Raw genomic sequence first — 27,052 nt, forward strand, 5'->3', positions numbered from 1 at the left:
CTGTTGTGTAGGCTGCAGCTTGTGCTCCTATTCAGACAGCTTCTCCCCTATCAGCAGTAGCCCCTAGAATATTATTGGTCTCAGTAGGATAATTGAACCTCTTCCTCTGAATTGCAATCACTTACTCTTCTCTCTGCATAAAGGGCTTGGGAAGTAAGGACACCCATCTGCCCTGAGTAGAGAAAGGTAAGTGATATGCATTCACAGTAGCTAAGGAGAGTAGGTGTATACAGACACTAACTGAATGCTTGATAATTACATGCATTAGGTTAACTGTAAGGAACCTAATGAGAGCTAGATTCTGTTCCCATTAAAGTCATGGGAAGGCTGCATCCTTAACACCAGTGGATCCTTCTCTTTACTTAACAGCCCGGTGAAGCTTTAAGTTGTAAATGCATTAAGGGAGGCAGGTAGATTTGTGTTCCCTGGGGAAGCTAAAGGCTGGGGGGAAACTTTTGATCCTGAAAATGTTTCTGCCTCCTTCCCAAACACTGATTGTGTGAAAAAGGGGGAGGAGGGGAGAGGAACTTTTTTTGTGCGATAGACTTGGGCAAATAAAAGCCTGTAAGAGGAGGTGTTATGGGTTCAGGTTAGAGCTTATAGCTGCCCTAAAGAAAGCTGTCTTAATAACTGAAGCCTTTTGGTATTTCATATTGTTTCAGCTTTTCAATAGGGACAATTTATTATCTTCCAAAAAGCTGTGTTTTAAATGCCCAATGACTGTTCAGGATGCTAATTTCTTAGGGGCATCTTTTGGGGCTGGCTTCTTTTCTGACATAAGAATGGGCTTTGTGCAGGCATTGACTGGTAGCTTATGAGGCCTCTTTATTTAAGTGTGCTCATGAGAGGTAGAGAAAGCTTAAGCCACAATGTGCCTTTTAAATGTGTATTTGCCAGACCTTTCAGACTGGTAGAGAGAATGTAGACAGTAGGTACCCTGACATAAAAAGAAAACATTGTGCCTTCTGTAAATTCAGAACACCACAAAACACAAGTCCCTTTAATTAGGAGCCCCACCCTGTAGAGAAATCCACACAGGATGGAGGTGCAATTAATACTATAACTTGCCAAAGTAAGTTTTAAGGAAGAAGTTTTGAAATACAGATCTTTGGGATTTTATATACAGAATGTGCTAAGAACAGCAGGATGAGTATAAGGTATAGTTTTCATACTTAAATCCCTTCAATGAACTATTGACCTACAGCCTCAAATTCCACAGCAGTAAGTGGGCTGGAACTTAAGTGGGTAAGTGAAGTCTGCTGGAAAATGCATTTAAAAAGGGGCAATACTGACTTGACCATTAGAACAATGACAGGTGTGAAAGAAATACCTGCTGACAGGTTAAGGAAGAGAACCCATGTTGGCTGGATGTACTTGCTACCTGATTGCTGCTGGAGTGAGAACCTTTTTCATGGTGAACCCCCTCTCTAAGCCTCCTTGGGGGGACAAAGTGCTTGTGTGTGTGTGTGTATATATATATATATCTATATATATATCTAGCAGCTCTGATTCTCCAATGTGTTTCATCTTCTGCAGTCAGTTACCCCTGAAGGATTGTGAGTGACTGATTCTGACTAGACCCAAGAGCTATGCATAGTGCAAGGTAATAGGAAAAGTTGTTTTCTGCTCTCTTGTGTAGAACACTAATGCTGCTATAGTGTCATGTACTTACTAGAGGCAGGGCTGAGACAGCCCCTATTATTAAGCTTGCCTGACACTTCCTAATATAAGACTCTGTTTTCAGTTGCTTATAACTTTGCTAGACTTTCATCATTTGGTCTGAAATTTTACATACCAGGTGTTGGCCTTGGGCTGAATTTATTTATTTTGGTGGAGGATTTTAGCCACAGTGGGTTAGTTGTTTCAAAGATCAAGGTTAGAGAAAATGTTGTTTTGCTCACGTTAAAACATTCTGGAAACCTTTTCTTTGAGCAGGTTTATTTTCCCCCCAGGCTTTGGAGCAAGGACTCAAAATTTGGCAAGGGGGCAGTGGGCTTTGTTTCAGAGATGTGCCTTTTGCCTTCCTCTGAAAATCTGCCCAGATTTGGCCACATTATAAATTGATGAAAAATCAGTTTGCACATGGTCAGTAAAGACTTTGATTTTTAGCAGCTAAAAATCTCTGAAGATTCTGTCCTTATTGAGCATGCTCACAGTCCATAGGGTTCTGAGGAAATCGTGTAACTAGACACTATCATAATGCGTATGCCCAAGGGGTCTGAATTAAGGTTACACAGGCAATCTAAGTTCTGGCATTTCTTAATTTTTGTGTGCTTGACTTGGCAACCATAAACACTTTTTTTGGTGTGTAATTATTGTGTTATTGCAGCAGTGCTTAGAGGCTGTAGTCAAGATTAGAGTCCCAGTGTTTGTAAGTGAAAGTCTTTTCCCCCAGGAGCTTTACATCTAAATAGAGAGACAAGAAAAGGGACAGCGAGATGAAGTGTTTTGCCCAAGCTCGTACAGTATACAAATGATAGTGCTAGAATAGATTACAGGATGTCTGAGTCCTAGTCCAGTGCTCTGTCTATTGGGCCCTGCTACCCTATACTATAATATATTGCATTATATTATATATATTAAACATTAGGAAGATTGTCCAATTTTGTAATTTTTAAAATGTCTTGTTTTCACATTCTCTTAATAGATGCAATATTGTAACAAGGTGGCCTGCCTTTTAAGGGACTGGGGCAGCCAGCCTGTTCACTAGTTAAATGCAGCTGAGAAGGTAACAGGTGTTTGGGGTTAGACCCACCTGGGGAGAATGAAAAGCCTGATAGATGAGTGGGCAGGAGACTGAAAAGGATGAACATAAGAATGGCCATCCTGGGTCAGACCAAAGGTCCATTCAGCCCAGTATCCTGTCTACCAAGAGGGACCAATGCCAGGTGCCCTAGAGGCAGGGGCGGCTCTAGACACCAGCGCGCCAAGCAGGCGCTTGGGGCGGCCGTTTCCCGGGGGGGCGGCATTTGGCTCCGGTAGAGCTCCCGCCGGCATGCCTGCGGCAGGTCCACCGGAGCCCGGGACGAGCGGACCTGCCGCAGGCATGACTGCGGCGGGTCCCGTCTTCCCGCGGCTCCGGTTGAGCTCCCGCAGGCATGACTGCGGCAGGTCCGCTCGTCCGGGGCTCCGGTGGACCTGCCGCAGGCATGCCGGCAGGAGCTCAACCGGAGCCGCGGGAAGAGGGGACCCGCCGCGGGACCGGGGAAGGGCGGCGCAGCGCTCCACGCTGCTTGGGGCAGCCCGATTTCTAGAGCCGCCCCTGCCTAGAGGGAGTGAACCTAACAGGTAATGATCAAGTGATCTCTCTCCTGCCATCCATCTCCACCCTCTGACAAACAGAGGCTAGGGACAACATTCCTTACCCATCCTGGCTAATAGCCATTAATGGACTTAACCTCCATGAATTTTTTCAGTTCTCTTTTAAACCCTGTTATAGTCCTAGCCTTCGCAACCTCCTCAGGCAAGGAATTCCACAGGTTAACTGTGTGCTGTTTGAAGAAGAACTTTCTTTTATTTGTTTTAAACCTGCTGCCCATTAATTTCATTTGGTGGCCCCTAGTTCTTATATTATGGGAACAAGTAAATAACTTTTCCTTATTCACTTTCTCCACATCACTCATGATTTTATATACCTCTATCATATCCCTCCTTAGTCTCCTTTTTTCCAAGCTGAAAAGTCCTAGCCTCTTTATGGGACCCATTCCAAACCCCTAATCATTTTAGTTGCCCTTCTCTGAACCTTTTCTAGTGCTAGTATATCTTTTTTGAGATGAGGAGACCACATCTGTACACAGTATTCAAGATGTGGGCGTACCATGGATTTATATGAGGGCAATAAGATATTCTCTATTGCTCCAAGGCCAGTCAGTAAGAGACTGCTGCTGAAGAGTGAGCTGTAGAAGAGAGATGCTATGCAGGCTGATATGGGTGGTGATTTTGCTCTCTGTCTCTCTCAGGCTCCCAGGGACTAGCCTCAGTGATTTTGTTTTGAGGACTTAAAGTTTGGGAGCTCTGAACCAGGGTCCTGAGGTGAGGGTCTTCCATTAAATAAAGTCTCTTGGCATATGCTATTTTGTTAGCTTGTTTTTGGCACCTCGTTGCCTTTAAAGTTGACTTATGGGCATGCTATTGGAGAGAAATTAAATTGGGCGTCACACAGTGCCACCTCAGGCTGCAAAGGGGCATGCCAGAACAGTACACACCTTTTACAAATATATTTTATGAAATATAAAAATATAGGCTATGCATCTCTTGTTAAACAGGTGGTCCTAATGTAGACATTCAAATGCTACACCTCCTATCCAGTGGAAGAAACTGTCCTTCCTCCCCATCCCCCAAAAGACTGATGTCATCCCCTATTTCTAAATATTAAGCTGTTCTGGCTGTTGGAAAAACAGCTTGGCCAAAAAGCTTGAGTCATTCCTTTTCTTCCCCTTAAGGCATTGCTAACTACAAGCCAATCAAGGTGGAATAGTTTAACTTGCTCTCTTCCAGAGCAGCATACTCCTGAAGCACCCTTATTACATTTGCATAATTCTCCCTATCCCCACCAGTGACTACCAACAGATGATACCTTGCTGAGCAATCCATTCCCATTTTATAACAGTGCAGGAGAATGCAGTGGTATCAATCCAGTCATGAAGTTCACTTATTTGGGTTATGGATTTTTTTTATGTGAGCTCTGGGCTACTTTTATTTGATTAGTGGGTATATATGAATGGGAAAAGCAGCATAACTGTTCTGTTGCCATTCAAAATAGCATAGTTATGTGAGAGAATTTACACTCTCACTGGAGTAAACTAGAAATAAAGTTTCTAATCAGGCTCAGGCAAAATAGGACTAAAAACTCCAGAGAGCTTTTTAGTAAACAGAAACATGTAATAATGCTGGATAGAATCCCTGCTTTTCAAAGTGATCATTCTGGTTAGGGCTAGATAGTGGGTTACTCACTGCATTGATTTCCAGAAAAGAGAGGACAGAGTTAAAATGTGACTTAAGACACCAATTGAGGAAAAAGTTGGATAATTTCAGTGTAATTTTGGTGGGTGTTTATACCACATTATAATTAAATTAGGGCACTGCATGGACTAGAGTCATCTAGCCACCTCCTGCATAGAGCTCTATTTCCTCGGTCCTGTGTTCTTTTGCTCTCTCTCCCATACACCTATTATGGGACAAATGTAAAACAGGACAATGTCAATGGTATCCGTAATAATGCTAAGCATTTATGTAGAATGTTTTCAGTGTTAATGGAATGCTCCCAGTGTCTACATGAATAACATTAGGATTATGGGGACCATTACTTCACATCATCTAACTTTGATTAGGACCCGTTTAAGCATAGCTGGGACTGGATAGATTAAGAGCTAGATGGTTGCTGGGACCAGTGATGTGGCCCACACAACGCAGAGTGGGTTGATTCAGCGTTTGAACATTGGTGAACTTTCAGAACCTGGCCTATGGTGGTCATATTTCAGGCTCTCCTTCACCAGCAGCTTCTTCTAATACCACATGCTGTGTGATACACTCACGGGGAAAGTTTGACTAAAATAGCTTAGAAACTATTCTATTCATGCAAGAGCCATGACATTTATGTCAAGGCAGTTTTTGAGATGGGGAGTAGTCTTGGACACAAGTCAGTTTGGTAGTGACTTGCTGGGTGAGAGCCATGATCCTCTTCAGTCCCTCACTAACAGTGGAATTTACCCTTATGTAGAGGGTCAGAATGAGCCTTAAGCACCATACAAGTCCTAGAAGCCCTCTGTGGCCCTGATCCTGCAGGCTGCCCCATGGGCAGGAATTGTGTGCCCGTGTGAAGCCCTGTTGAAATCAGTGTATTACAGGAGGGTGGGTAGGATTTACCAGCTCTACTCCATTTACTATTTTGTATCCCTCTATCATGCCCCCTCTCCAATTTGTCTCTTATCTAAACTAAATAATCCTGACCTTTGTGCTCACTCCATGTCTCTTTTTTTTTTACACACTTCTAAAGAGTTTTGTTCTCCCTGGCTCTGAACCCCAGTTTCAGTAGAAGCAGCAAAGAGTCCTGTGGCACCTTATAGACCGACAGACGTATTGGAGCATGAGCTTTTGTGGGTGAATACCCACTTCGTCGGATGCATGTAGTGGAAATATCCTGGGGCAGGTATATATATGCAAGCAAGAAGCAGGCTAGAGATGCTGCTTTTACAGATCCAGACTAACACAGCTACCCCTCTGAGTCTCAGTAGAGTTACTCCTGTTTGACTCCACTGTATGTGACAGCAAATTATGGCTGTAATCATGAGGCATTTTAGGTCAGAAACAGGTGGGGGTTGTGCATTTTATAGCACATTAGAAAGGGGCATAATATGGAGTCACAGCTTTCTCATACATTGTGTAAAATATATATGGATAACATTTTCAACATCTGCACCAGTGGGGTTTAATCTGTGATTCTAGATCCACATGCAGCTCTCTTGCCCTCCAGCAATTTGATCAGCATTTCACATTTTCACTCATGCTGCCTGTTCTTAGGGTGGTGTCTAATGATTCAGTGCAGTGCAAACCCACAGGTCTATTGTGATTCCCTGCAAGGAGCCAGAAAGTGTTCAGAGGCAGGGGAAAGAAAACCTCATCTGCCCTTCCCAGCAGCCAGAAGAAAGGGTAGAAAGAGAGAGGGGAGATGCTGAATGGGTTTACAAAGAACAACAAAATGTTCAGGGCATGGTGTCTTGATGCTGTAACACTATGATTACATCCTAGTTGTGTTGCAACTAGGCAAATTCACGTTGATACAAATTTGCACTGTAATGTCAGAACATCACTCTCACTGTGTCTGTAAACAGTGCCTTGTACTGACCATGTGACTCAACAGCTCCAAAAGGCTGACTACTGCTAACATACACTACATCTCTTAGTGTTTGTGTTTATGTGTAACGTGGAATTTTAAAGAATAACTTGTCTGTAATACAAGCCGTTGTTTTCAGTCCCAGTAAAAGTAGAGGTCATGGTCCGTGTGATAGTTAGTATCCACCAGATGGCACAAGCACTCCCCCTTTGTTAGTAGCTGGCAGGAAAAAAAGCCAGTACAATGGTACATGATCAGAAGTTACTGTCCAGTACTTGCACACAGACTTGCAATGTCTGGTTTACAATGGTTTTTTTTTATTTTTTTATGTGACCGGTTTAATACCTTTTAGTTTCTGCTGTGTAACTGATAATTCCTGCACTGTTGGCACCTTGCATCTGCAGGCCTTTACAGATGCACATTAATTCATTTTTATAATAGCTATAGAAAGAACGAGGTAAGACACTTTGTGAGTGAACTGAGGCATAGAGGCCACAGAAGCTCAGTGGCCAAGTAGGGAATGCAGACCAGGACCTGTCTCCCCTAAGCTAACCACTACCTGACACTAAGGGATTAATAAAAATGAATGTAAAATTATTACAAGACGTAAGCACATCTATCCTATAGCCTGACCAAACTGCTCAGTACAGTACTGGTGGTGGGAAATGCAGATGGCTTTATGCCACCGGTGTGTTTTCCCCTGCTGTTCTCCCAGATGCAACTTAGGCTATGGCTATACTTGCACTTCAAAGCGCTACCGCGGCAGCGCTTTGAAGCGCTAAGTGTAGTCAAAGCGCCAGCGCTGGGGGAGAGCTCTCCCAGCGCTGTCCGTACTCCACCTCCCTGTGGGGAATAACGTACAGCGCTGGGAGCTGCGCTCCCAGCGCTGGGGCTTTGACCACATTGGCGCTTTGCAGCGCCGGAGAGGGTGTGTTTTCACACCCTGCTGCAGCGCTGCAAATTTGCAAGTGTAACCATGGCCTCAGAGTAGCCTTTTGCTGCTGATTAATTCAAATACATCCATACTCTCCCCCCTCCACTTTATTACCAGATTTGCCTGTTACTTTGGGGTATGCTCATCTATTAGGGTTATTCTGTGGGGTGGGGGGTCTGTAATTCTATCAATGTACTACTTGTGTTCTCATATGGAGCTATGATTCTCCCTCCTGCAAGTTCCCTCCCAATGGAGGTATCCTGCAGGACCTAGGTTCCCAGGGCTGGGTTCTTCCAGCCCCAGAATCAGACAAACATACACACATTAACAGAGCATGCCTGAGAGGACCAGGATAATCAGCACTCCCAAGCTGATCCCTTATGTCCATGGACTCAGTAGGTTGGGTCTAGCAGCATTTCCAAGCTGTCACCCTCATGGGCACTTGGATTCAGCAGGCTGGGTCAAACAGCACCTCCAAGCTGTCACCCTTATATGCCCCTGGACAAAGCAGACTGGGTCGAGCAGCACTTCCAAGCTGCCACTCTCATATGTCCCAGCGGTTCAGCATGTCCCTATCCCCACTTTCACGTTACACTTGTTCTAGTAGTAACCTACTTCATGTGCAAACCCCACAGGATTTTTGGGTGCTGCAGGGATCTTTAGCTTAGGTACAAGGAGTGTTGCTGCAGAGCGAATGGGGAAGCCAAAAAATACCCACAATTGGGGCGGGGGGAGAAGCAACCAGCTTAACCATGAAAGTTATTTAGTGCCAGTTGATAAACATACAAGGGGAGCCAAACAAACAAAACAATTACAATATTAAATCTAACTTAAATTTGATTATAAAAAGTCAGGTTTAGAAAACTGTAACTGATCACACAAGTCGGCGTCATAAGGCTTTACCTAGAGAGAGCGAGTGAGCTGGGTTCTCACCACTCCGTGAAGCTTGAATCGAACGGGGGTCCCAGGCAGGGCTGCCCAGAGGATTCCAGGGGCCCTGGGTCTTCAGCGGTGGGGGGCCCTTCCGTTCCGGGACCCGCCGCCAAAGTGCCCCAAAGACCCGCGGCGGGAACCCCCCACCGCCGAATTACCGCCGAAGCGGGACCCGCTGCCGAAGTGCAGCCCGGTCTTCGGCGGTAATTCGGAGGCGGGGGGCTCCGCGCCGCGGGTCTTCGGGGCACTTCGGCGGCGGGTCCCGGAACGGAAGGGCCCCCCGCCGCCGAATTACCGCCGAAGACTGGGCTGCACTTCGGCGGCGAGTCCTGCTTCAGCGGTAATTTGCCAGTGGGGGGGTCCGTCCGCCCCGTAGCGCACGGACCCCCCCGCCGGCAAAGACCGGGAGCGAAGAAGCTCCTGCGCCCTCTTGCCCCACCCCCTCTGGGCGGCCCTGACCCTATTCCCCCCCCCCAATCCCTGACCGCTCCCCCAACCTCCGCCCCCTCCCTGTGCCCTGACTGTCCCCGGGACTCCCTGCCCCTTAGCCAACCCCCCGGCCCCAGCCTCTTACCCCCGGCTCCCTCCTCGCCCGGAGTCTCAGCGCCTCGCTCGACAGCTGCAGCGTGTGGCCGGCGGGGCCTGAGCTCTGTCCCGTTCTGAGCCGCGTGGTGAGGGGGCGGGGCTGCGAGCTCCACGCCGAGCGGAGGCAGCTGAGCTGAGCCCAGAGCTCCCAGCCCCGCCCCCTGACCACGCGGCTCTGAGGTGGCGGGGCTCAGGGGCCCCGCCGGAGACACAGCACTTGATGCGCTAAGGCTCTAGGAGAGGGGCGGAGGCGGGAGCCTTCGCTGTTCTCTTGGGGGGGCCCCTGCGAAGTGCGGGGCCCGGGGCAAATTGCCCCCTTTGCCCTCCCCTCTGGGCAGCCCTGGTCCCAGGTGGTGGTGGTGGTAGCTGAGGGTCCAGAGTGCTGGAGGCAGGCAGAGCTCCCAGCCTCATCAGTCAGAAGAAGATGAAGTCCCAATGGAACTGATGCAGATTTTGGATCCAGGCATCAAAACACTTACTTGAGCATGGGAAGAGGTTTTGCAGGGAAACAACAATGGTTCAAGGGAGAACACTAGATTTGTCTGTGTAAACTGATGGCTTAAGGGAGTTTACCAAAGTTGTTTTGTTCAGCTAGACAATAGGAACTGATCATTCCTGGCTATGGGTGGTGTTCCTTCCAGGGAGCTTACAATGCAATTAGGGAGCATCAGTATTTTGGATCCCAATAAAGGATTTATTACTAGAATTGGTCTGATAACTACTGAGCTGGGTGTGTGCAGGCGTGGGTTCTTTGACACCTGGAGCTGAGATCCCCTATCATGCAATGCTTCCCTGCTTTTCTGGTCCCAGAGTTCAGTGTGGTTCTTGCCTTGGAATCTCTGTTCTCTATTCTGTATGCCAAGGGAGATGCCTCCCTGTCCCATCTTCTACACCAGCACATATCTACACCACATATCTACACCAGCAACACCATCACAGGACCTAACCAGATCAGCCACACCATCACCGGTTCATTCACCTGCACGTCCACCAATGTAATATATGCCAGCAATGCCCCTCTGCTATGTACATCGGCCAAACTGGACAGTCTCTAAGGAAAAGGATAAATGGACACAAATCAGACATTAGGAATGGCAATATACAAAAACCTGTAGGAGAACACTTCAACCTCCCTGACCACACAATAGCAGATTTTAAGGTGGCCATCCTCCAGCAAAAAAACTTTAGGACCAGACTCCAGAGAGAAACTGCTGAGCTCCAGTTCATATGCAAATTTAACACCATCAGTTTAGGACTAAACAAAGACTGTGAATGGCTTGCCAATTACAGAACCAGTTTCTCCTCCCTTGGTTTTCACACCTCAGCTGCTGGAACAGGGCCCCATCCTCCCTGATTGATCTAACCTCATTATCTCTAGCTTGCTTCTTGCTTGCTTATATATACACACCTGCCCCTGGAAATTTCCACTGCTTGCATCCGAAGAAGTGGGTATTCACCCACGAAAGCTCATGCTGCAAAACATCTGTTAGTCTATAAGGTGCCACAGGATTCTTTGCTGTCCCATCTTCGATGCAAATGAGGCTAGGGGAGTTTCTTTAATCCTGTCACCCTTGTCCGGAGAGGTTTGGGTGTGTCTCCCTCTGCCTTTTCATTGCTTTTTGTAAGTCTTTCTTCTGATGAGTTTTGGTTCAAGCAGAGGCTGGGGAGGTGGGTTTGGGAGGTCTTTCGTGAGTCAGACAGGCTGGGTACTGCACCCTGGTTCCCCAAGAACACAGAGCTGACAGGTAACACCTTCATATCCCCTTTTAGGTATCTCCGTGCAATGAGCAAAAATAAATGTATAAAACATATACTAGCAGGAACTTCTATGCATAGCTGGTCTCTGGCTTTAGAAAGAAATGCTTAAAAAAATTATAAAATACAGACAAGCTTTTTTGTATGCATATATTATGGTAATACTGCTACATATTCTTACTCTTTATATTTGAGTCAATAAGCGCCTAGCTAAAGATTTTAATCTTCAAAGTGCTGTCCAGACATTTAATTAATGAATCTTCAACAGATCCCTATGAGATGGATAAGTTTAATTAACTCCATTTTACAGACGGTAAACAGGCACAGAGTATTTAAGCGATTTGCCCAAGGCACCACAGGATTTTTTTTTTTTTTTTGGTTTAAACATACATGTTCCTATGTATTTATGCTGAGAATACATAGGTCAAAGCAATGTGACTTGCACTTGGAACAGAAGTGGGTGATGGTCCTTAGTTCCTGGGACAGTTCATTCCACAGTCTCAGACAGTTCTGTCTCTTGCACAGACAAGTTTACCCTTATTGCTAAGAGTTCCATTGTGCTAGAGGAGCCCCGTTGTTGCCCACGTTCTTCGTCTTAGCACTTTAGGCAGCCTTTTAGATATACTGGGCTCTGGCTCTGGAGCATCTTGAAGATACGGAGCTAGACCTTGAACTTGACTCAGTATTTATGGGAAGCCAAAATAGAGAGTGGAGGACAGGTTTGATGCATCCATGGTAGAGTGTGTCACTGAGGAGATGCGCTGCAATGTTCTGTACTAGTTGGAGTTTCCTAATCAGTGAAGGCTTCATGTCCAAGTATATTACAGTGGAGTATTCCAGTGATGACCACATGAATAAGTGAGGCCGGGTCATCATCTTCTAGGATCTATAACATTTTCTACCATCTCTGCTTGGCTAGGAGATTTTGACCTAAGAAGATCCTAGAAGATGATAATTAGGAAACTCCAACTAGTACAAGTCAAAATCTCCCAGCCAACCAGAGATGCTGTTCTGTGAGAGTTTAGCATTTGTGAGGAATCGAAGAGTACTCCTAGGTTGGGGATTGAATTTGCCAATTATGAGTGTGCATGCATGTGCCTTCAACTAGAAGAAACTGTACCGTGGATGCAAACTCTTCAGAATACTTTCTTTTGCCCATCAACATCTCCTGTGTCTCTTGAGTTCAGCTTCAAGCAGCTGTTGCTCATTTATGAGCAGATCCCAGCAACATGTTCACCCTGCTGCCATCTAGGGTTTGGTATTGAATGTGGAAGGTGTTCTGAATACTATAGGTAAATTACACTCTGTATTGGTTTGGGAGAAAAAAATCACTTCCTTTATTTGTGTAATAATTGGAGATATACCAATCTCCTAGAACTGGAAGGGACCTTGAAAGGTCATTGAGTCCAGCCCCCTGCCTTCACTAGCAGGAATCTGAGTTCTCAGTTCTAACATAGTGCTCAGTAAACTGGATATCTCCATTCCTACTGCGTACACATCATCCTTGTAAACAAAGCTGAGATACTTGCTGTGGTGGACGCCTGCCTTGGTCCCCAGGCTATGCACTACGTACTATTGTACTGTACAAAGATGGAAGCCCCTCTGTTTATCCTACTCCTTCATTTTCATCCCTTGAAAATGAAGAACAATGAACAAAACGATAAACACTAATAGCCCATGTTCTCTAAGAAGATTCTCCTTCCCCCATCTCTTTTGTTGAAGCTGTTTTGTAACTTTAAAATGTTATTTACGAGACAATTGATCCATGCCAAGTGTGCTGTGTGTGGAAAGGAGGAGAATTAAATATAAAATGTGAGATTGTTGTGTGTGTCAAAGAACCTGGCTATTCCAGCATTTCTGGGCCAAAAGGTATATGCTTCACTTCTACATTTGGGAGCCAAGTAGATTAGCAAAACAACTACATGACTCTCCAGATAAGATTGTCTAGCCTTCAAAAATGTGGTTAGATCAATTTTCCCTATGTTAAAAAATACCCCCAAATGCCTGTGTTTTCCTTGGATGTATGTGCTATAGAATGTTCTTGAGAGAGCACCTCCAGATCCCGCCACTCTTGCCACATGACATGGGGAGGGTGTGGTGGCGCCAGGAATGGAGCCGTGGGCATAGCACTCCGGAGGTTAGTTAGCTGAGAATGGAATCCAGATTTGCATTTGGAACAGATGAATATGGAAATAAGATCTAATGAATAAAGCAGATTGATTGCACAGTCTGTAAAGTATTACAGCATCATTGGCAGCAGGGCTTTACTTTATTAATCCAGGATCAGTAAATAAGTTGGAAGGTAGAATTCAGCACAAGAAATGGAAGTTCTGTAAGAGCCTAAGCTAGTTCTCATACTGGAGAACACATGACACCACTAATGACATAGCTAATAAAATTATGGGCACTTAAAAATTGTTGTTATGGTGTATTAGCTCTAGTCAGTTATTTCCATAATGTGCATTTCTTTGCTATCTCAGTCTGCTGCCATCTGGTCCCTGGTTTTATGTGAGAGGTCAGTTCTGAACCACTTTAGGCAATTATGCAGATATGGTTCCAGTGTAATACAGAAAAGTAATGTTGCTGCCCCTTGCTGTTGAGCCATGCAACAGTAACATTGCCCACTATACTGCTATATTTGCTCATTCAGATCTGCTCCTGCCACTGTAGTTAATGAGGGGGTAGGAGAGAGGCTTTGTTAACATCTTAAAAAGATCGTGTGTGTGTGTGAGAGAGAGAGAGAATTTGTATACAAATATTGTGTAGTAGTCATTACATTTCATCCTGATGAAGACGATGTGCACTCTTGTTATGCCCCCTTGGTAACTTTTTTTCCTATTTTTGGTGACAAAGGCAAGTGATTGTGTAAAACCAACATGTAAAGATGTGTCTGGCATCAACTATCACTAACAGGTCAGGATCCTTCTGTATCTGACTCAAACAAGGCAGGCAAAGCCTACTCTGAGAAGTCTCCATTGACATGTAAACATCCCCTTACTCCATATTGTCAGGGAAGATGAAATGCTTCTGGACTGTAATGTCATGGTGTGATTTTTTTGGATGGCTTTCTGAATGAGGAATGTGGCCATCCCAGACTAATATACTAGCTTTTCACAATTAACATAGCAAGGAAAATGAAGCAACAGTGAGTTCCACTGAAGACAAATGATTGTCACTTTTTTAACCCTTTAACTGACAGGGCCGCCCGGCGGGGTGGGGGGGGAATGGGGCAATTTGCCCCATGAGCCCTGGCCGAGAATCCCTTCCCTGGGTAGAGGCACCTTTTAAATTTTTATTCACCTGGCGGCGGTCTGGGTCTTTGGCGGCATTTCGGCGGCGGATCCTTCAGCGCCACTGAAGATGCGGAGCAAGTGAAGGACCCGCTGCCGCCACAGACTTGAGCACCGCCCGGTGAGTACAAGCGCCGCAGCGGGTGGTGGCTTTTTTTATGTCCGCTCCCCTGCTTTGCCCTAGGCCCCCTGAATACTCTGGGTGGCCCTGTTAACCGACTCCTTAACATTCTCTGACGGAGATCACTATGAACATAGCCATGCTCTTTACTCTCAAGAGTTGTCAACACTTATCAGCTGAACATTCAGTTATCTTTGGGTGGCATCATTTTTATTTTATCAGTTTGCTCACTGCCCCTCTAGAATGATCTGAGTCAAGTCTTGTACTTTCTTTGTTCCTAGATCTCAGTTGTTACTCTCCATCTCCTCAGGTCATCTCCATCCAGGAGCGGCGCCAGGGTTTCTGGCACCCAAAGCAGAATTCGGGGGGGCGGCATTTTGTGCGCTCCCCACGGGGCGTGCGGGAGCTTCCGGTTCCACTCCCATCGCGCCACCAAAGAAGGACCTTCCGCCAAAATGCTACAGGCGACAGCGGCAGTCATTGAGCTGCTCAATTGCCTGCCGCTGTTTTCCAGGCACGTCAGCAGAAGGTCCTTCTTCGGCGGCGTGATGGGAGCGGAACTGGAAGCTCCCGTGCGCCCCATGGAGAGCGCACAAAATGCCGCCCCCCCGCCCCGAATCCTGGCGCCCTAGGTGACCGCCTAGGGTCACCTAATGGAAGCGCTGGCCCTGTCTCCATCCCTTTAAGATATGTGATTAATTATTGCAATTTTCTGTGTCTGGCCTCTTGGACTACAGCTCTTCATTACAAATATCAGTACCACATTGAAGTAGGCAGCCTGTGACTGTGTGCACTTAATAAACAGTGAGTCTTATTGCAATCTGAGTTTTCTCTAGATCAGAACTGATGAAGACCTAGGACTGTTGCCTTTCTAATGTTCCCAATTGATCCCTGAGGGAAATATACATTTTATATATTTAAAAAAAAAAATCCAGGCTTTCATCTTTTCAGTAGACACCAGTAAATGTGTATGTGGTTTTTATTTATTTTATTGCCAACAGTCTTAGCATTTAAGTATCAGCACAAATTCCTGGAGGGGAATTATTAAAAACACAGATGAGACACAGACTACATATTGGTAAAGTCTTTCTTGATTTCTTAATCCCATATTCCAGATAGATGTGGGTGAAGGGATTTTTGATCAATTGATTGATTTTTTTACGATGTTTAGGTACCTTAGCGCACAGGCCTTCAGCTTGTAAACTCTTTATATAATTATGAGTAATTTTACAGGACTGTATGTATGAGAGTCCCTCAAGGGCTATATACATGAAGTTGCTAATGTGCATAAGTGTTACAGGATCAGGGCTGGAGATATGAATTTCTTTAAGCTCAAGATGAATTTCATTTTTACAGACCCAATAAGTAAAAGGGCCGCATGCTAGTAAAACTGTCCCTCCCGCCTAGGACCTTTTAAGGTTATTGACATTGTTGGGACTTTCTTCTTTTGTTCAAACTCTCAGATGTTCTATTGCCAGATAACACCTCTAGGTTCTGATTTGATTTTAGCCCAGGCTGGTGGTGGTCCTGGAATCTAGCCAAGACTAGCAGGTGATTCAGAAATAAGAAGGTTAATATTGCTAAAGCCCAATTCAGACCGATATTAGTCATTCTGTGACTGCTACCTCTAAATAAGATGCAGTCCTCAGGCTGTGTTATTTGTCAAGTGTTCTGATGAACTGTGTCCTGATTGGGAAGGCACATTTAATGGTCTCTCTGCTGTCTTTTTTGTCTAGAAATAATTGAGCTAAACCCTAAGGCCTGGTCTACACTAGGAGGACCGGGGGGTCGAACTAAGGTACGCAAGTTCAGCTACGCGAATAGCGTAGCTGAACTCGAACTACCTTAGTTCGAACTACTCCCCCGTCCAGACACCGCGGGATCGAAGTCCGCGGCTCCCCCGTCGACTCCGCCACCGCCGTTCGCGGTGGTGGAGTTCCGGAGTCGATGGGAGCGCGTTCGGAGTTCGATATATCGCGTCTAGATGAGATGCGATATATCGAACTCCGAGAAGTCGAACGCTACCCGCCGACCCGGGCGGGTAGTATAGATGTAGCCTAAGAGACTTTAAAAGCTTTATGTTTATTTTCAGATAGGGTGACCAGATGTCCCTATTTTATAGGGACAGTCCCGATATTTGGGGTATTGTCTTCTATAGGTGCCTATTTCTCCCCCCCAACCCAACTAGCCTGATTTTTCACACTTGCTGTCTGGTCACCCTATTTTCAGAGCAAAGTTCTGGTTCCTGCCTGCAGCCTCACTAATGGGCTGTGGGCTGCGGAGTTCAGGAAGGAACAGAATCCTGCCTCCAGGTCCTGGAACCGCAGAGGGAATGCATTGTGGCTGTCTCTAGCCACAAAGGAGCAGTAGACTCTGCAGGCAGTGCACACGTTTCCCCCCCTCCCCATAGGTCTGGCAGTTTGAGGGACCCACATAGCTTCAGATCGGCTAGGGACCTCGTTTCCCCCCCCCCTCCGCCCATCCTCAAAGTAACCCTGCATACTACTGCACCATTTCTATTGTCTATGAAGACTCGTGCAGTTGGGGGAAGGGAGGGGCCAGTTTTGCCTTTATACATCTACTGTAGATGTTCTTTGGTTTTGATTGATTGGTTTGTCATTTATATGAACTGTTTTGTGTATCTTTCAGACCCTGATCCTATAAGTTATTGTCTGTCTGTTTACATGATACTAGGATGTTCACTTAGACCCCAACCACCCTTTTTTTGGATTATCCCATGGCTGCCAGATGTGACTTGTTCTTTCAGAAAACCTCAGGACCGGCCCAGTGCATTGCTGATTCAAAACTCCCAACACTTTTTGCTTGCAGTGTGCCACATCAGTAGCAATAAAGTTAACAGTACAGGACATTCTTTATTTGTAAACTGCAACACATTTCCAATAATTGAATTTCACTTTCAATAAGCTTGATTACAAAACAAAGGCATTGCATGCAGAGGAATTACCCGGGAGGTCTGGGGGGAGGAAGAAAGTGAGTGGGTAAATTAGGGAGCCACACAGAAAATGTCTAGTGAGAGAATCCTTTTAGAAGTAGGATAATTCTATTTAGAAGATAGAGGCTGAGTCATCATCTTTGATAATTAGTTCTTTAAGCTTTTTGTTTTAAGGGCCGAAGGTAAAGGGAAGATCTGTCTACCTATACTGCTCCCCATCCCTATAGTTTCTGAGTGCCTTCCACATAAAATCAATAGTGAAGTCCCTAGTGGACTTTATGGATTCTCTGGCTCCTCCTCGTTTTTGGGATAAAACCTCTTTGGTTGGAGGTATTATTTGTTTGTAGTTGTTTGGTTGACTTGTTTTGATACAGATTTTTATTTATTTTTGAAGAGAAGTGCTGTAAATGTCATTCTTGTTATGGTGGAAAGGTTTTTTGTGGTTTGACTTTTAATATTTATTTATTTTTTATTATTTTTGAAGAGGGAGGTTTTGCAGCATTATTTGTCTGATCTTCTCCAGTAATACATTCTCAGTCAAGGGGATCTGGCTATGGAATGCTTTATCTCCAGCTCTCGGTGCTTTGTCCAGGATTTTATAATCTGCATTCTCCCAGAGGAGTGCAGCTATCTAGGCAGGCCGGAGATTGAAAATGGTGAATGTCTGGTCAGGGAAAGTCCATGTTAGAAAATGTGCACTGGTGTAATTAGATTTCAGTTGATCTAGTTACCATGGTGTAAAGTCTCCTATTACAGACCAGGCCTGATCAAGAAGATGCCAGGGGTCTGAGGGTGCTTTCATTTACGTTAACATTAACTAGGAGTAACTCCATTAAGTCAATAGTTGTTCTGGTGTAAAAACAGGTATAAGTAGGAGGAGAACCAGGCCCTGAGGGGCCAAGTGCTTCTGAATATGAATTTGAGTCTCCTGAATCCCAGCCTGGCACCGTACACACTGGGCCATGCACTAACCACCAGATCAGCCTTCTCTGACAACAGACTAGTGAACACTATTAGAATTATTCACTTCAGATACAAACCAGGTGGTTAATTAGTGACATAGTGTGTAATTGAGGGTTGAGATTATAATATGAATAATAGTACAAAGACGTGTATCTAAACCTCAGTTAGAGAGACCTTTGATGTAGTAATAACTTCATTTCCCCCATGTTGTGCTTTTCTTTCTCAAAATATTCCAGGCAAGCTTTCTATCTCATAAGCATAAATACCAACTTAAAATGCTTGCTATTTTTTTTTTAAATACTTAAGAAATACTTAAATATCTTGCTGTCTTTTCCCCGGAGATCCTACTACATTTCTGTTTCGTTTTTTTTCCTGTGCAGATTGGGTTCCAGAAGCATCCATCTGTCAGCAGCAGTGGGTTCTACTACATAACAGTACTATAATGTGATTGATGCAAGTGCAGTTGCATCCTCCTGAGGCTTCTCAGCATGACTCATCATAAAGTCAGAGGGATTTGGAAAGATCCTGGCTTTCCAGGGAAGAAAAATCCTCCATTTGAGAGAGATGATCTGCCTTATTTAAATGGGATGCAAATACAGGTGGGTATGTATATCCTCATCTTTGGCATGACCTGTGGAAAAAGCTTCCATTGCAAGCAAACCATCTCTGCTTATTTGTTCAGCTTGGCAGAGCAGAGCTTTCTTCTTCCCAGTGCTATAACACACAGTGACATACTCTCTAGCATGAGAAGACTGGTGACCTTGGGGTTCAGGGACTGGGCAAGGATTTGGGAGCTCTGTGTTTAATTCCCAACTGGTCACCAGACTTCTTGTATAAGATGAACCAGGTTCCCTAATCTCCGTGTACCCCATTAGTTCTCTTTTACTGGTGGGGGACTAGTACTTCCTCTGTTTAGATTGTATACCCTTTTGAGTGGGCCCTGTCTCTTGCTATGTTTTGTACAGGATCTAGCATGATGGGAACTAGCTCATAATTGAGGCCTCTAGGTGCTACTATAGATAGTGCAATTAACAAATATTAATATTATTAACACATGCTGTAGGCTTAAACAGGATCTCACATTTGCTCATGTAAGTCTTCTGGAGTTGTTAACATTCACTTCAGAAAGAGAGCTCCCTTATTTCCTCTACTCATTCCTCCATTTCCTGCAGACACAGGAAGTGAATAGGTTTACTTACAGGTTTAGTCCCACTGAAGTTGGTGGGGCTATTCATGTGAATAAAGTTGTTCACATGCATAAGTGGATACAGTAGTCTGCCATTGTTTGGGAAGTGGTTGCTTCCATGAAGGCTGAACCCACGAAGTCAGGTCAGGACTGTCTGGATATTTTGTTTCACTATTGCATTGACAGTCTGACTTTCAGAAGTGTTGAGCACCTACCGATCTCGCTGAAGTCATTTGGAATTGTGGGTGATCGGTCCCTCTGAATGACAGGGGATAAAGAAACTGCCTGTGACTGCATTTTGGATGGTTTCTCATTGTCTATAAGGCAATGTTATGTACTGTTGCAAAATAAGGAAAAGTGGGATGGGATGTCTGGTGTAAATCAATTTAGCTCCCTGGTCCATTGATATGTGTTGTGTGTGTGTGTGTGTGTTTTTGAAAGACTGATAAAGATGCCAAAGCCCAAAACAAACATAGATGACTGTTAGTGGTGAGGGGAAGACTTTCCAATGTTGTTTTAATGGTATACTGTGTGTAACGTATTTTCTTTGTTTGATGGAACCTCTGGAATCTACCAGGAAATAATAAAACTCTGCCCTCTGTGGGGGAAAACGCATCAGATATCTGAGCCTTAATTGAAACCCCAGCACTCAAAGGAGATCATAACTCGCCTTGGAACAAGGAGTGTTTCAAGCGAACATAAATAGATTTTTACTTCTAATTTTGTTCTTACCAGTACTGGAAGCCTTTAGCTCTAGAGAGGGACTTAATATCATAACTTTCCCTGATACAGCTTTCTCCCTGGGGGAATCCCAGATGTTTTAATAGCAACAATTCATAAAACATGACAAGAAAGTTATTGCTTAGATCCAGTCCTCTTTTCCTTTGCAGCCTGTCTTGCAAATTGTTTTTTTTTTATATCCTTTGTGGATATCTTCCTGGTTGGCTTTATTAGGACTGGGTTGTTATTGATTCTTAGATTGGAGGCAGGCTAATACTGTGACTGCCTGTGGACTGTTTGACAACAAATGATGAGCGTTACCAGCTGGCAAAGCTTATTCCTAGACAATGTGTAAATGATCTCCCTCTTCAGAGCACCTGAAGAAGGGCTTTAATTTTTTTTCCCTCTCTAAAGCTTAACCTCTGCCACTTCTGCTTTTAATCTTCACAGAGGAGGGATTTTTCCTTTGAATTGCTTTCAGGAAGCTTCAGGCTCCTCTTAAGTCCCAGCTCATTACTGAAATGTGTGGGTTTGAGGTTTTTTTTTTTTTTTTTAAACTCTCCATATAGTCATGCTGCAAGGCATTTAGCATATGTAGGCAAGTCTGGTCTGGAGCTAGTAAAGAGCAAATGTGTTGTAGAACTGCTATGTAGAGAGAGGGTTTGTGAAAGGAAATACCCTTACACACAGTTTTCCCCAATGAGATCTCTGTCATACCCTTCTAAATAGCAAAATATGGCTGGTGTCTTCCATCCTTTTAAGGAGCCAAAATGAATGTCACTTCTGTTTCTAGAATAAGTCTTTCATCACAGATGTCCTCCATCCACATTACTCTTACTTCACTACCAGTAAGTCTTTGGTTTAGGTGTAGATTAATTGAGTGCTAGCCAGGATCTTATTTTGTGTCTCTTCCTGTAGAGCCATTCCTGGATATAAGCAGAGCCCATCAATCTTATTCCTTTACCCCAGGAAAAAAAATCCTCTGGTAAACCTAAGAAATTGATTTAGTTTCATCTTTTGCATTTTGGCTAAAACTAGGGGTCTTTCTATTGGAAGCATGATGCTTGTTGCATATAAAAGCAATTGGCCCTTTGGTTTAATAATGATGAGTGAGAGACCTGCAAAGTCCTCTGAATATAAGACTTGGGTGTTGCAGCAGATAGCTTTCAAGTGTGCAGCAGTATTAATAAAAAATGTCACTAGAATGTATAGTACCTTTCATCTGAGTAACTGGCTGCTCTCTACAAAACCAGAGTTAATCCTTGAAGCACCCAGGTAAGGTAAAGAAATGTACTGATAATTTGATCATAGGCACAGAAATGTTGTGGTTTTTCCAAGGTGCTATAGTGAGTCAGTGGCACAGCTGGGGCTAGAACCTAGGAATCTCAGCTCCTAGACTGCAGCTCCATAGCTGCCTCTCAGTTAAAAAGCACACTGTATGTATTCAATTACCAGCGAATGCAGACTGTTTTATGCAGACTAAGTTGTGCATTCATCTGGACTAATGTGCCCAGTTTTGGCCACCTCCCATTGTTTCCTCTAATACTTTTCCTTCTGTGAAAAACAAATGACCACCAGGGCTCAGGCTTAAAGCCTATATGTGGGAGTGCCTCTCCCTCATTTCATCCAATTCTCCATTGTCTCATTCTCCCTGCTCTTTATCCTCTATCCCCACATCATTGTCACTCCCTTATTGGGGACCTTTCATCCCATCTCCCTCACTTGTTTGACTTGCCCCATCCAACTCTTCAGTTCTCCTTCTCTGTGTGAGAGACAGAGATGTCCTCTATTCATATTGCTCTTACACTGCTATCAGGATGAGGGACAGCCTTAGAACCCCCTTGTTCTGCCCCTCCCCCCAATCTTTCCTTCCAGTAGGAGAGCATGAGGAGGGGAAAGCCCCCGCCAACCCTGAGAAGGTAAGATGGCACCTGATTAAGGAAGCTCCTCTGAATAGCAGGCACTTCTCAGTCTATCATAGCTGACAGCAGGCTGCACAGCTTAGGAATGGAACCTTGGTCATCATGGGGGAGATTGTCTAAGGGTATGTGTACGCTGCAGTTAGATACCTGCATCTGGCCTGTACCAGCTGACTCGGGTTTGCAGGACTTGGGCTAAGGGGCAGTTTAATTGCAATGTAGCTGTTTGGGCTTGGGCTGAAGCCTGGCTCCAGGACCCTGCAAGCTGGGAGTGTCCCCAAGCTTGGGCTGCAGTTTGACTGCGAATATCAACATTGCAATTAAACAGCCCTTTAGTCTGAGCCCCTTAGCCTGAGTCAGCTGACATGGGCTAGCCGCAGTATTTAATTGCTGGGTAGACATGCCCTCAGGCACATAAGATCCATTGGCTTTCAGTGGAAGTTGGGCACCTAAGGTACCTCTTGTGCCTGAGAAAATCTCCCCCTGTATCTTTTTAAAAAGCTAAAGTCTAGACTGAAAAAAGGGCTGTAAAGATATTTTGAAGTCTGGCCACATGAGAGACTGAAGAATATTAGTCTAGAAAGGAAAAGAGTATGAGGGGACTTAATTGATGTGCTGAACACTCTGAAAGCCACAGTAAGCTACAGAGTCTCCCTTTCACCCTTTGTCAAAATATAAGAATAAGGAACTGCTATGAAATGAAAGGCTGTTGTTTTCTTTTATTTCTTCATAATATATTACTGCCTGCTCTGTTTGGTCCCTGAACCTCTCTGGGCCGAGTGGCCTAATTCTTCCAAGCAGCAAGTGGAGACAGATCAAAATTGCATTTGCAACCCTATTTCTCTCCTGAATTCAGGGATTTTTGCTTGAATTTAATGCTCTTGGAAGCTGTACCACTGTTGGATTGTTCCTCTGGTAGAGAGAGAGAATCAAAACTGAATCCTGAAGAGGAAAGGAGTGGTAATAGGATTCAAAGCCTTTCACCTTTAGGTTGCTGGTTGAAATTTATCCAAGGCTAATAGTTATCTACTGAACCACCATCAGATGGTTATTTAATCTATGTGCAATGAGGGTTTTTTTTTCCTCTCATCTAATTCCTCTTATCAGTGCCACCATCAGAAAAACAATCACTAGAATTGGTATTGATTAACATCCATATTAGAAGTCTCTGAAGAATGGCTAAGGATTGAGAATGCAGGGAGGGTGATCTCCTTGCACACAACTAGAGGTTATATATCCAGAGTAGGGAAGCGTGCAGTAAGTCTGCCTGCTCTGCGAATAAGCAGAGGGCTTCATTTTCCAGGAATATTGGCCACTATCTTTGCAAGTACTAAATACTTTTTCTCTCAAATAGCCAACCTGTATTACAAAGGAACAGATCTATCAATTTTTACTCTGGCAAAATTAGCAGTGATTTCAGTGGGAATTTTGATTGAGTAAGGACTGCAGGATTTGGTCCAAAACACGCAAATGGAATTTCCCAACTCTTTTTTTTTTTTTGGTCTTAACTCTGAATTTCCTGGCTTTAATTTTGTATTATGTGGTTTAAAAATACAATTAGGTTTGTATACAAACCTTTTGTTCTTTGCAAATGCTTGGAGACATTAGTGGAATTAAAGGTCATTAGGAGGGGAGACTATATGGAGTGGGTGTTATTTTCTGTCATTATCAGGACTTGATTATCATGCCAGCTCTGATCCAAACCCTTGTACATCTTGGGGGGTGGGGACATTATTGCTGTGTTTAATTGCAGTGTATGCATCCCCCAAGAGGCCTCAGCATACTGTAGAATCTGGCTCTAAATAACAAGCATCTGTACAAGGGGGCAGAGTTAAGGCCATACCACTAGTATTTCTTGACTTTTGAGTGCTTAGTTTGCATCCATAGTATCGTCTCTTTTATATGGATAGTTTATAAATGCTATGGAAGCTTAATCTGGCAAATCATGTGAGTGGGTAAAAAACAGATACATAGGCACCAAAAATCAACACCACAATATACTTGGTGCTTCTGACTGTCACTCACTTGGTGAGAAGGGGGGGGGGGGGAAGCAATAAGCCAGCAGTCCTTACTGGGACACATGAGATCCAGAATCCATGTTTTTATAAATTTATTCTACCTGTATAGATACAAATATTTGAATGTATTAAAGCAACTCCAGTTTAAAACATGCAATTTTTTTTAAAGGGGGTCTTCTCCTAGTGATGCACTGCATGTCCTCATGTCCAATTTGTCATAGCTTCAAAAGAAATTGACTGACCATATGTTAGCATGGGTTGACATTTCTTAAATTTTGAAGTTCCCCCTATCTCCTCCAAACACCCCCCCACCCCCAATAAGTGGGGGAATAGAATCCAGGAAATATTAGAAAAATGTTCTCAAAACTTTACCAGCTCTACCATGTATAATAGCGAGCATGTCTTCTGTATTTTCTGAATAGATAGAAAATCTGCTGGCTATCTAGAGCAGAACCTTACTAATTAGCCTGAATAAAGGTGTTACAGGTGATTCTAAATCAGGGGTCGAGAACCTTTCAGAAGTGGGGTGCCGAGTCTTCATTTATTCACTCTGATTTAAGGTTTTGCGTGCCAGTAATACATTTTAATGTTTTTGGAAGGTCTCTTTTTCTATAAGTCTATAATATATAACTAAACTATTGTTGTATGTAAAGTAAATAAGGTTTTTAAAATGTTTAAGAAGCTTAATTTAAAATTAAATTAAAATGCAGAGCCCCCCTGGACCGGTGGCCAGGAGCCAGACAGTGTGAGTGCCACTGAAAATCAGCTTGCGTGCCACCTTCGGCACACGTGCCATAGGTTGCCTACCCTTGTTCTAAATCATAATTAATCTGGACTATATAATTAACCATTTATAAAAACTGTTATAATTTATTAAATCTTTCAGTGGAGCTTTAAAATAAAGTAACCATAAATGTAAAGAGATTCTGCCACTGTGTATTTTCTCTCATCTACCTCACATAAGTTCCTGTACTGATCTAAATGTAATATACAGGTTTTATTAAAGGAGAATCTAGACAAGCAGCCATCAGATTCTACTTTAATAAAACCTGCATCCACACAGATGCCTTCATACCTATTTTAAAAAAAAAAGTATAGAGTGGGCTGGGAAAATCCATATTGCTAAATGCATGTCTTGTGAAGAGAACACACAGTAACTGCAAATGGAGACCTCTCCTTTTCAAACCCAAATTCCATGAAATTCCTCTACAGATGTGGGAGGCGGATGTTTTCTTCTAGTGAAAGGATTAAACTAGGGCTGGGCAAACTACAGTCCATGGTCACCCATAGTATTGTTAGTACAATGTAGTGGAGAGAGAAAAAGCAGATTTCCTTTTGCTTTCCCTCATATGTTAATGCTAGCAGTGGTGGTGTAATAGAATCCACAGGAAACAGTGGAATGACAGGTTTTCCATTGCTTGTGAAATACGGTGCATTACTGTCTATCTTTTAGTCCCAAATGGGTGTGGGAGAGGAGGTTTGGAGTATCTGTATTTTCCATCCTTTCTTTCTGCCTCCATCTTATGCTGCTTTTTGTATTGTTGCCTTTCCTCTGAGGTGACTGACTGCTAGACCTGCTCAATGGAGAGCCCTCTCTGTTCCAGATGTGTCTCTTTGGAGCCCAACACCTGCTGGAACCCAGGACTCTGAAGAGTGCATTTATTTTGCCACCTGATAAATCATGGAAGCGTTGATACTGACAGCAAGACTCTCTCTTTTGCTGTGTAATACAAGTAATTATTACTGTTATTGGCAAGGTCAATGAACAATACATGGAGTTCTGTGTTGATCTGTGGGTGCATATTGAGTTGTGTGTTGATCAGCATCACATATGGGTCAAAGCCTATGGTTTTCTAGCCTGTGCTGTCTAAGGTCATTCATGCTTAACTAACCCTACTGTTTTTGACCCATATAAAGCCTTATAAAAACTACTGTTTAAAAAAAAAAACCTTAAAAATCAATACAATCAATAAAAAGCAATCTCATTTTTTACCAGCTGAAGCAAAAGCTGCCTGTCTAACCTTGGGCAGTCATCAGTCCATGTCAGTCATATTTCTTTCCCACCCGCCAGGCCCTAGATTGCAAGCTGCAACAGCTCAGAGGTACTTTCCGTCATTCCCCCTATCAGGTTTACCCTTCCTTCTTTTGAAATCATTTTGCCTCTGTTGTATTGCAAGCACAAGGAAAAATAGGAGTCATATGGAAAATTCTAAACTCTTTTCTCTCGTGCTAGCCACAACATTTTGAAAGGATGTCTAGTGCTGTGGAGATTATAAGGGAGCATATGGGCTGAGTTAGTGGGGAAGGGAGGGAGGAAAGCCCTTGATCAGCAGCTTTTGGGTTGGATTCAAACCCACTTCTCTTTCCAGAATGGCACATTGGAAATGAGAAACCCCATATTAGTCATCTGTGAACAGCTGGCCCTCTTCAGTTTAAAGGCTGACTCCAAAAAAGTACTATCCCCTCACTAAAGGGGTTCAGTGGAAACAGTACAGGTGTCTGATTTTTAGCAGCGCTTCGGCATGATCAGGGGAAGGTCTCTGAATGATCCTGACTTACACCAGGTGTTTGCTTTATAGTCCATCGTCCCCGTCTCCCCCCGGCTTCTCTGCACAAACAAATTCCATTCTTGAGTGACTCCCTGCCCTCCTGTAGCTGAGGAAAGTGGACTGGCTTTCATCAAATATCTGTCAGTGCAGCTCCTTGGGTCAGCCAGGGAGAAACAAGAGGCACTTCCTCTCACTGGTGTGTGTGTTGGGTCTGAACACACCTGAATTTGGGTGGTATGTGGATCCAGCTCTTCATCAGGTGATCCTGCTCGCTACAACAAGGCCCAGTCAAAT

At 44.1% G+C, this 27,052-nt stretch overlaps 1 long non-coding RNA gene across 2 annotated transcripts; it reads left to right on the forward strand.

Annotated features, from left to right (window-relative positions):
* Window positions 1–1,312: 1,312 nt before the first annotated feature.
* On the forward strand, window positions 1,313–26,201 carry LOC120407737. Of its 2 annotated transcripts, XR_005600218.1 has the most exons (4): window positions 1,317–1,414; window positions 1,537–1,603; window positions 18,747–18,965; window positions 25,767–26,201. It is a non-coding gene; the product is annotated as an uncharacterized LOC120407737 (long non-coding RNA). The 2 variants fall into 2 exon arrangements; XR_005600217.1 differs by lacking the exon at window positions 1,537–1,603 and having other exon boundaries at window positions 1,313–1,414.
* The last annotated feature ends 851 nt before the right edge of the window (window positions 26,202–27,052 follow it).

This window comes from Mauremys reevesii, linkage group 6 (assembly GCF_016161935.1).
Source record: "Mauremys reevesii isolate NIE-2019 linkage group 6, ASM1616193v1, whole genome shotgun sequence".
Classification (NCBI taxonomy): domain Eukaryota; kingdom Metazoa; phylum Chordata; order Testudines; family Geoemydidae; genus Mauremys; species Mauremys reevesii.